This window comes from Pongo abelii, chromosome 20 (assembly GCF_028885655.2).
Source record: "Pongo abelii isolate AG06213 chromosome 20, NHGRI_mPonAbe1-v2.0_pri, whole genome shotgun sequence".
Lineage (NCBI taxonomy): Eukaryota > Metazoa > Chordata > Mammalia > Primates > Hominidae > Pongo > Pongo abelii.
The window spans coordinates 55,265,640-55,276,382 of record NC_072005.2 but is presented as its reverse complement, the minus strand read 5'-3'; positions in this window follow the sequence as shown (position 1 = coordinate 55,276,382).

The window sequence follows — 10,743 nt, the reverse complement described above, 5'->3', positions numbered from 1 at the left end:
AGTCGAGGCTGCAGTGAGTCAAGATTGTGCCAATAGACTCCAGCCTGGGCGAAAGAGTGAGACCCTGTCTCAAAAAAAAAAAGAAAGAAAAGGGCTGGGTGTGGTGGCTCACGCCTGTAATCCCAGCACTTTGGGAGGCCGAGGTGGGCAGATCACCTGAGGTCAGGAGTTAGAGACCAGCCTGGCCAACATGGTGAAATCCCATCTCTACTAAAAATACAAAAATTAACTGGGAGTGGTGGCACGCACCTGTAATTCCAGCTACCCGGGAAGCTGAGGCAGGAGAATTGCTTGAACCCGGGAGGCAGAGATTGCACCACTGCACTCCAGCCTGGGCAACAGAGTGAGAATCTGTCTCAAAAAAACAAACAAATAAAATAGGCCGGGTGTGGTGGTTCACACCTGTAACTCAGCACTTTGGGAGGCCAAGGTAGGAGGATCCCTGAGATCAGGAGTTCAAGACCAGCCTGGACAACATGGCGAAACCCCTTCTCTACTAAAAATACAAAAATTAGCTGGACATGGTGGCACACACCTGTAATCCCAGCTACTTCGAAGGCTAAGGCAGGAGAATTGCTTGAATCTGGGAGGTGGAGGTTGCAGTGAGCTGAGATTGTGCAACTGCACTCCAGCCTGGACCAAGCAAGACTCTTATCTCAAAAAATAATGATGGCTGGGCGCGGTGGCTCACACCTGTAATCCTGCTACTTTGGGAGGCTGAGGCAGGCAGATCACGAGGTCAAGAGATCAAGATCATCCTGGCCAACATGGTGAAACCCCGTCTCTACTAAAAATACAAAAATTAGCTGGGTATGGTGGCATGTGCCTGTTGTCCCAGCTACTTGGGAGGCTGAGGCAGGAGAATCGCTTGAACCCAGGAAGCAGAGGTTGCAGTGAGCCAAGATCGTGCCACTATACTCCAGCCTGGCAACAGAGCGAGACTTTGTCTCAAAACAACAACAATAATAAAAATAATAATAATAATAGTAATAATAATAATAAAATAAAAGGGAGAAATCTGGCAAAGGAAAGGGAAAATAGGCTTAACAGAAGTCTGAAACACAGCAGAGAAGACATTAAACTTTAAAGCTCTGGCCTGGCACAGTGGCTCACACCTGTCATCTCAGCACTTTGGGAGGCCGAGGTGGGTGGATCACAAGGTCAGGAGTTCAAGACCAGCCTGGCCAAGATGGTGAAACCCCGTCTCTACTAAAAATACAAAAATTAGCCAGGTGTGGTGGCAGGTGCCTGTAATCCCAGCTACTCAGGAGGCTGAGGCAGAAGAATTGCTTGAACTCGGGAGGTGAAGGTTGCCTCAGCCAAGATTGCACCACTGCACTCCAGCCTGGGCAACAGAGAAAGACTCTGTCTCAAAAAACAAACAAACAAACAAACAAACAAAAAACTTTAAAGCTCCAAAATAATCCCTGATTCCATGTTCTGCATCCAAGGCACACTGGTGCAAGGAGAGGGCTCCCAAAGTCTTGGGCAGCAAAGTCCAGCCCCAATGTCTCCTCACACAGGTTGGAGTTTAGTGCCTGCAGCTGTTGTAGGCTCAGGGTGCAATCTGCTGGCAGATCTATCACTCTGGGGTCTAGAGGGGAGGGGTCCCCTTCTCACAGCTCCACTAGGCAGCGCCCTGGTGGGGACTCCGTGTTGGGCCTCCAACCCCACCTTTCCCCTTGGCACTGTCCTAGTAGAGTCTCTCTGTAGGGACTCCAACCATGCAGCCGACTTCTGCCTGGACACCCAGGCTTTCCTACACATCCTCTGAAATCCAAGTGGGAGCTGCTAAGCTTTCTTCACTCTTGCGTTCTGTGCACCTGCAGGCTTAATCCCACATGAAAGCTGCCAAAGTTTACGGCTTGCATCCTCTGGAGTGGTGGCAAGCTGTACTTGGGACCCTGTGAGTCATGGCTGGTGATGGAACAGCAGGGATGCAGGGGAGCAGTGTCCCCAGGCTCAGCAGGAGACAGGGCCCTGGATCTGGCCCAATAAACCATTCTTTCCTTATATGCCTCAGAGCCTGTGATGGGGGGAGGCTGTTTTGAAGACTCCTGAAATGCCTTCAAGGCCTTTTTCCCATTGTCTTGGCTGTTAGCACTTGGCTTCCTTTCAGTCAGGCAAAGCTCTCTAGCAAGGCAATACAGCCTGCTTGTATTTCTCTCCTAAAAAATGCTCTTCCCTTCTCTACCACATTGGCAGGTTGTGACTTTTCTAAACTTTTATGCTGTGCTTCCTATTTATTGATTCATTTTTCAAAGACAGGGTCTCACTGTGTCACTGAGGCTCGTGTGCAGTGGCTATTCATAGGCATGATCCCACTCCTGATCAACACGGGAGTTTTGACCTGCTCCATTTCCAGCCTAGGTCGGTTCACCCTCTGCTAGGCAACCTGGTAGTCTCCCACGCCTGGGAGTTCACCATATTGAAGCCAAACTTAGTATGGACACCTAATCAGCATAACACACTACAACCCAGAACTCCTGGGCTCAAACAATCCTCCTGCCTCAGCCTCTAAGTAGCTGGGACTACAGGCATGTGCCACAGTGCCTGGCTGCCTCTCTTTATTTATTTATTTATTTAAGACGGAGTCTTGCTCTGCCTCACAGGCTGGAGTGCAGTGGTGCAATCTCGGTTCACTGCAAGCTCCACCACCCAGGTTCACGACATTCTCCTGCCTCAGCCTCCCGGATAGCTGGGACTACAGGCGCCCACCACCACACTCAGCTAATTTTTTGTATTTTTAGTAGAGATGGGGCTTCACTGTGTTAGCCAGGATGGTCTCGATCTCCTGACCTCGTGATCAGCCGGTCTTGGCCTCCCAAAGTGTTGGAATTACAGGCGTGAGCCACCACGCCTGATCCAGAACATCCCTTTTTAAGAATGAAAACTTGCCAGGCACGGTGGCTTACGCCTGTAATCCCAGCACTTTGGAAGGCCGAGGTGGGTGGATCACCTGAGATCAGGAGTTCAAGACCAGCCTGGCCAACACAGTGAGACCCTATCTCTATTAAAAATACAAAAATCAGCCGGGTGTGGTGACACACACCTGTAATCCCAGCTGCTCAGGAGGCTGAGGCAGGAGAATTGCCAAGATCGCACCATTGCACTCCAGCCTGGGCAACAAGAGCCAAACTACGTAAAAAAAAAAAAAAAGAAAAAAAAAGAAAAAAGGAAGAAAGAAAAGAAAGAGAAAGAAAGATAGATTTAAATTATTCGGGTGTGGTGGCTCAGGTCTGTAGTCCCAGCTACTTGGGAGGCTGAAATGGGAGGATCTGTTTGAGCCTGGGAGGTCAAGGCTGCAGTGAACTATGATTACAACACTGCACTCCAGCCTGGGCAACAGAGTGAGACCTTGTCTCAAGAAAAAAATGTTAACATCACCAGTGATATGGCATATGGACATCATACGCCCCCAGTATGATATAATGAGAAGAGCAATGCCTCTCTGTGGCATTCTCTCTACCCCCACCCCACAAAAAGTATAACCTCAATCCAAGCAAGATAACAGACCAGAGGAACACAAATTGAGAGACTGTCTACAAAACAACTGACTAGTATTCTTCTAGTTTCCAGATCAGGAAAGACAAAGAAAAAGTAACAAACTATCACAGATTGCAGAAGACTAAGGAGGTATGACAACCAAATGCAACATAGTAACCCTGACTGCAGCCTGGCGTGGGAAAAAGATATTAGTGGAAATAGGGAAAACCTGAATGAACTCTGTCATTTTTGTCAAAAGTATTGTGCCACCTCAATGTCTTGGTTTTTTTTGTTTGTTTGTTTTTTGTTTTTTGTTTTTTTGAGGCAGAGTCTCGCTCTCTTACCCAGGCTGTAGTGCAATGGCGCGATCTTGGCTCACTGCAACCTCCACCTCCCGGGTTCAAGCCATTCTCCTGCCTCAGCCTCCCGAGTAGCTGGGACTACAGGCGCCCGCCACCACGCCCAGCTTTTTTGTACTTTTAGTAGAGACGGGGTTTCACCGTGTTGGCCAGGCTGGTCTCAAACTCCTGACCTCAGGTGATCCGTCCCCCCTAGCCTCCCAAAGTGCTAGGACTACAGGCATGAGGCACTGCTCCGGCCAATGTCTGAGCTTTAACAAATGTTGCTAAAGCAATGCAACATTCTAACATTTGGGGAACCTAGGTGATGGATATTTTTTAAATGTCTGTACAGTCTTTGCAACTCTTCTGTAAGGCTAAAAATAGTTCAAAGTGAAAATGAAACAAAACGGGCCCAACACAATAGCTCACACTTGTAATCCCAGCACTTTGGAAGGCTGAGGTGGGTGGATTACCTCAGGTCAGGAGTTCGAGACCAGCCTGGCCAACATAGTGAGACCAAAAATTAGGCCGGGCACGGTGGCTCATGCCTGTAATCCCAGCACTTTGGGAGGCCAAGTCAGGTGGATCACAAGGTCAGGAAATTGAGACCAGCCTGGATAACACAGTGAAACACTGTCACTACTTAAAACACAAAAAAAATTTTAGCCGGGCGTGGTGGCACGCGTCTATAGTCCCAGCTACTCGGGAGGCTGAGGCAGGAGAATCGCTTGAACCTGGGAGGTGGAGGTTGCCGTGAGCCAAGATTGGGCCACCGCACTCCAGACTGGGGTGACAGAGTGAGACTCCATCTCAAAAAAAAAAAAAAAAAAAAAAAAAAGGCAGAGCAGGTCCAGTGGCTGACACATGTAATCCTAGCACTTTGGGAGGCTGAGGCGAGAGGATTGTTTGAGCCCAGGAATTTAAGATTGGCCTGGACAACATAGTGAGACCTTATCTCTACCAAAAATTTTAAAGAAAATTAGCCGGGCGTGGTGGTGCACACCTGTAATCTCAGCTACTCAGGAGGCTGAGGCAGGAGACTTGCTTGAACCCAGGAGGCGGAGGTTGCAGTGAGCTGAGATCGCACCACTGCACTCCAGCCTGGGCAACAGAGTGAGTGAGACTCTGTCTCAAAAAATAAATAAAATAAAATAAAATAAAATAAATAAAATAAAATAAAATAAAATAAATAAAATATAAAATATAAAATAAAATATAAAATAAAATAAAAGCTACCATAACGTCTGAGAATGACTCTGAGGAATTGGAGAGTCTGTTATTTTCTTGTTGCCGCTACAACAACTTACCACGAACTTAGTGGCTTAAAACAACACAAGTTTATTAGAATGCAATTCTAGAGGTTAGACGTCGAAAATGGGGTGGCAGCGCTGTGTTTCTTCTGGAGGCTCTAGGGGAGAGTCTGTTTCCTTGCCTTTTCAAGCTTTGGGAAGCCGCCCCAATTCCTTGGCTCATGGCCGTTCCTCCGTCTTCAAACTTCAAAGCCAGCACCATGGCATCCTCTCTTCTCTGACCTCTATGTCCATCCTCACATCTTCCATGAATCAGACCTTCCTGCATCCCTCTTTTGTTTTATTTTTTATTTTTGAGACAGAGTCTCACTCTGTTGCCCAGGTTGGAGTGCAGTGGCTCAATCTTGGCTCACTGCAGCCTCCACCTTCCGGGTTCAAGCGATTCTCCTGCCTCAGCTTCCCAAGTCACTGGGATTACAGGCACCCACCACCATGTCCAGCTAATTTTTGTTATTTTTAGTAGGGATAGGGTTTTGCCATGTTGGCCGGTCTGGTCTTGAACTCCTGGCCTCAGGTGATCCACCTGCCTCGGGCTCCCAAAGTGCTGGGATTACAGGAGTGAGCCACTGCACCCAGCCACGTCCCTCTTTTAAAGACCCTTATGATTAGTGGGCCTACCCGAATGATCCAAGATAATATCCCTAACTCATCAGCCTTAATTTTTTATTTTTTATTTTTTTTAGACAGGGTCTTGCTTTGTCACCCAGGCTGGAGTGCAGTGGTGTGATCATAGCTCACTGCAGCCTTGACTTCCTTGGCTCAAATGATCCTTCCACCCAGCCTCCCAAGTAGCTGGATTACTGGTGTGCAGGACTACACCTGGCTTTTTGTTTTGTTTTGTTTTTGAGACACAGTCTCACTCTGTTGCCCAGGCTGGAGTGCAGTGGTGCCATCTCAGCTCGCTGCAACCTCCACCTCCCAGGTTCAAGTGATTCTCCTACCTCAGCCTCCAGAGTAGTTGGGATTACAGGCGCGAGCCACCCAGCCCAGCTAATTTTTGTATTTTTAGTAGAAATGGGGTTTCACCATGTTTACTAGGCTTGTCTTGAACTCCTGACCTCAGGCAATCCAGCCACCTCGGCCTCCCAAAGTGCTGGGCTTATGGGAGTGAGCCACTGTGCCTGACCCACCTTTTAAATTTTGTTCTAACTTCTTGAGCAAAAAAATGGCACCTTGGCTGGGTGCGGTGGTGCATGCCTATAATCTCAGCACTTTGGGAGGCCAAGTCAGGTGGACCACTTAAGGTCAGGAGTTCAAGACCAGCCTAGCCAACATGGTGAAACCTCATCTCTACTAAAAATACAAAAATTAGGTTGGGCGTGGTGGCTCACGCTTGTAATCCCAGCACTTTGGGAGGCCAAGGTGGGCGGATCATGAGGTCAGGAGTTCGAGACCAGCCTGGCCAACATGGTGAAACCCCATCTCTACTAAAAATACAAAAATTAGCCTGGTGTGGTTGCACACACCTGTAATCCCAGCTACTCAGGAGGCTGAGGCAGGAGAATCACTTGAACCAAGGAGGTGGAGGTTGCAGTGAGCTGAGATTACACCACTGCACTCCAGCCTGGGTGACAGAGCGAGGCTCCATCTCAAAAAAAAAAAAAAAAAAAGGCTGGGCGTGGTGGCTCACGCCTGTAATCCCAGCACTTTGGGAGGCCAAGGTGGGCGGATCACGAGGTCAGGAGATTGAGATCATCCTGGCTAACACGGTGAAACCCCGTCTCTACTAAAAATACAAAAAATAGCCGGGCGCAGTGGCGGGCGCCTGTAGTCCCAGCTACTCGGAAGGCTGTGACAGGAGAATGGCGTGAACCTGGGAGGCGGAGCTTGCAGTGAGCTGAGATCGCGCCACCGCACTCCAGCCTGGGTGACAGAGCGAGACTCTGTCTCAAAAAAAAAAAAAAAAATTAGCTTGTGTGGTGGTGCACACCTGTAATCCCAGCTACTCAAGAGGCCGAGGCAGGAGAATCGCTTGAACTCAGGAGGCGAAGGTTGCACAGTGAGCCGAGATCATGCCGCTGCACTCCAGCCTGGGCAACAAGAGTGAGACTCCGACTCAAAAAAAAAAAAAAAAACGAGAATGGGAGAAAATAGGAGACAGAGACCAGAAAGATGGTGGACAGAGAGAGATAGAGAAGGCCAAAGACCGTGAAATAAATGGACACAGACCCAGACAGAGGGAAGATAGAGACCTAGAGAGAGAGACACAGAAGTCCAGGGGACATAGAATCCCAGACAGGGTGGGTGCAGTGGCTTACACCTGTAATCCTAGCACTTGGAGAGGCCTAGTACAGTGGATTGCTTGGGCTCAGGAGTAGAAGAGCAGCCTGGGCAACATAGCAAAACTCCGTCTCTACAAAAATTACAAAAAATAGCCATGCATGGTGGCTCACGCCTATAGTCCCAGTTACTTAGAAGAGGTGGGAGGGGCCAGGTGGGGTGGCTCATGCCTGTAATCCCAGCACTTTGGGAGGCCAAGGTGGGAGTATCACCTGAGGTCAGGAGTTCGAGACCAGACTGATCAACATGGAGAAACCCTGTCTCTACTAAAAATACAAAATTAGCTGGGCATGGTGGCACATGCCTGCAATCCCAGCTACTTGAGAGGCTGAGGCAGGAGAGTCACTTGAACCTGGGAGGCAGAGGTTGTGGTAAACCGAGATTGCACCATTGCACTCCAGCCTGGGTGACAAGAGCGAAACTCCGTCTCAAAAAAAAAAAAAAAAAAAAAAAAGAAGTGGGAGGATCGTTTGAGCCCAGAAAGTCGAGGCTGCAGTGAGCCAAGATTGTGCCACTAGACTCCAGCCTGGGCGACAGACTGAGACCCTGTCTCAAAAAAGAAAGAAAGAAAGAAAGAAAGAAAAATAAAGAAAAGGGCGGGGCGAGGTGGCTCACGCCTGTAATCCCAGCACTTTGGGAGGCCGAGGTGGGCAGATCACCTGAGGTCAGGAGTTCGAGACCAGCCTGGCCAACATGGCAAAACCTCGTCTCTACTAAAAATACAATTGTAGGGTCCCACAGGGTTGGTGGGTTTTTCTCCCCGTTGCAGAGACGAGAGATTGTGGAAATAAAGACACAAGACAAAGAGATAAAAGAAAAGACAGCTGGGCCCGGGGGACCACTACCACCAAGACACGGAGACCAGTAGTGGCCCTGAATGCAGGCTGCGCTGATATTTATTGGATACAAGACAAAGAGGCAGGGTAAGGAGTGTGAGACATCTCCTATGATAGGTAAGGTCCCCTGGGTCACATGTCCACTGGACAGGGGGCCCTTCCCTGCCTGGCAGCCGAGGCAGAGAGAGGAGAGAGAGACAGCTAACGCCATTATTTCTGCATATCAGAGACTTTTAGTACTTTCACTAATTTGCCACTCCTATCTAGAAGGCAGAGCCGAGTGTACAGGATGGAACATGAAAGCGGACTAGGAGCGTGACCACTGAAGCACAGCATCACAGGGAGATGGTTAGGCCTCCAGATAACTGCGGGCGAACCTGACTGATCTCAGGCCCTCCACAAGAGGTGGAGGAGTAGAGTCTCCTCTAAACTCCCCCCGGGGAAAAGGAGACTCCCTTTCCAGGTCTTCTAAGTAGCGGGTGTTTTTTCTTGTCTTCCCAGATTCCGGCGTTACCGCTAGACCAAGGAGCCCTCTAGTGGCCCTGTCCGGGAATAACAGAAGGCTCGCACTCTTTTCTGGTCACTTCTCACTATGTCCCCTCAGCTCCTATCTCTGTATGGCCTGGTTTTTCCTAGGTTATGATTGTAGAGCAAGGATTAGTATAATATTGGAATAAAGAGTAATTGCTACAAACTAATGATTATTGATATTCATATATAATAATATCTATGATCTATATCTAGTATAACTATTATTGTATATATTTTATTATACTGGAACAGCTCGTGCCCTCGGTCTCTTGCCTCGGCACCTGGGTGGTTTGCCGCTCACAAACAATTAGCCGCGTGGGGTGGGCACCTGTAATCCCAGCTACTCGGGAGGCTAAGGAAGGAGAATTGTTTGAATTCAGGAGGCAGAGGTTGCAGTGAGCCAAGATCGCAACACTGCACTCTAGCCTGGACGACTGCAAGACTCCATCTCAAGAAAAAGAAAAAGAAAGAAAGAAAGGGCCGGGTGCAGTGGCTCATGTCTGTAATCCCAGCACTTTGGGAGGCCAAGGCAGGTGGTTCACGAGGTCAGGAGTTCGAGACCAGCCTGGCCAACATGGTGAAACCCTGTCTCTACTAAAAATACAAAAATTAGGTGGGCATGGTGACGGGTGCCCGGAATCCCAGCTACTCAGGAGGCTGAGGCAGGAGAATCGCTTGAAACTGGCAGGCGGAGGTTGCAGTGAGCTGAGATCACGTCACTGCACTCTAGCCTGGACAACAAGAGCGAAACTCCTCTCACCAAAAAAAAAAAAAAAAAAAAGAAGGAAGAGAGGAGGAATGGAAGGAAGGAAGACAGGAAGAGAAAGAGTGCCAGGATTAGCAGGGCGTTCTAACCCTTAGTACCTCTCTCCACACCTCCAGCAGAGGGCGACCAGGACTTCTTTCCTGGGAGTCTCAGTGATCAAACCCCTCCACTTCCCCCAAGCCCATCTGATGGAGCTATTTTTATGCAGTGTCACCGGACACCAGTGGCTAGAAGGCCACCGTCTTGTCTCTGCGCCCTTCAGTTCCTGAAAATGACCCTGTGGCATCTCCCCAGCCCACACCCCCAACCCCCGCCCATTCCGGCAAGACCAGACTCCTTTTGCGAGAGTCATAGCCACAGCTCAGGTCCTGCTAGGTCTCAGAAAGTCTTGCGAAGAATCCAGGTGGAGACTCTGGAGCGAACTCTGGGGAGAGAATGGGGCGTGTGTGCACATGCTCAGTGGTTTGCAGCTGCCAGAGTGACCCTAGGATGATGGGACAGCCACCGGGACTGTGGCAGGACCCACATGGAGTGATTATCAGGTCAGGGAGAGATCCAGAGATATGACTCCGGAGACCCTAAGTCCTCTAGAGACGCTAAGGGGAGACCCAAAGGGGAGCGGCAGAGGAACCTTGAGACAGAGACATGGAGGGCTAAGACATAACGAGCAAAAAGAGACCTAGAGAGGAGAGACAAAGAGACCAAGAGAGACAAGAGATAAACGGAGACAGACCAAGAGTCAAAATAAAGACGGAGACCAAGACGTGGAGGCTGGCAGAGGGACCCATACAGAGGCCCCCAGAACGACGAATCTCAGAAATAAATGACCCATAGAGATACTCAGAGATACATCCCAACAGAGACAGAGACCCAGAGGGGACAGCCGGACACAGACACACAAGAGAGTGAGAGACAGAGGTGCAAACGGCGACTCCAGGCCGGGCGCCGTGGCTCACGCTTGTAACCCCAGCAATTCGGGAGGCCAAGGAGGGCAGATCACTTGAGGTCGGGAGTACCAGACCTGCCTGGCCAACATGGTGAAACCCCTTCTCAACTAAAAAAAAAAAAAAAGAAAGAAAAAAAAAAAAGAAAAAAGAAAAAAGAAAAAAAATTAGCTGGGCTTGGTGGCGCCTGTAATTCCAGCTACTAGGGAGGCTGAGGCACGAGAATCGCTTGAGCCCGGGAGGCGGAGG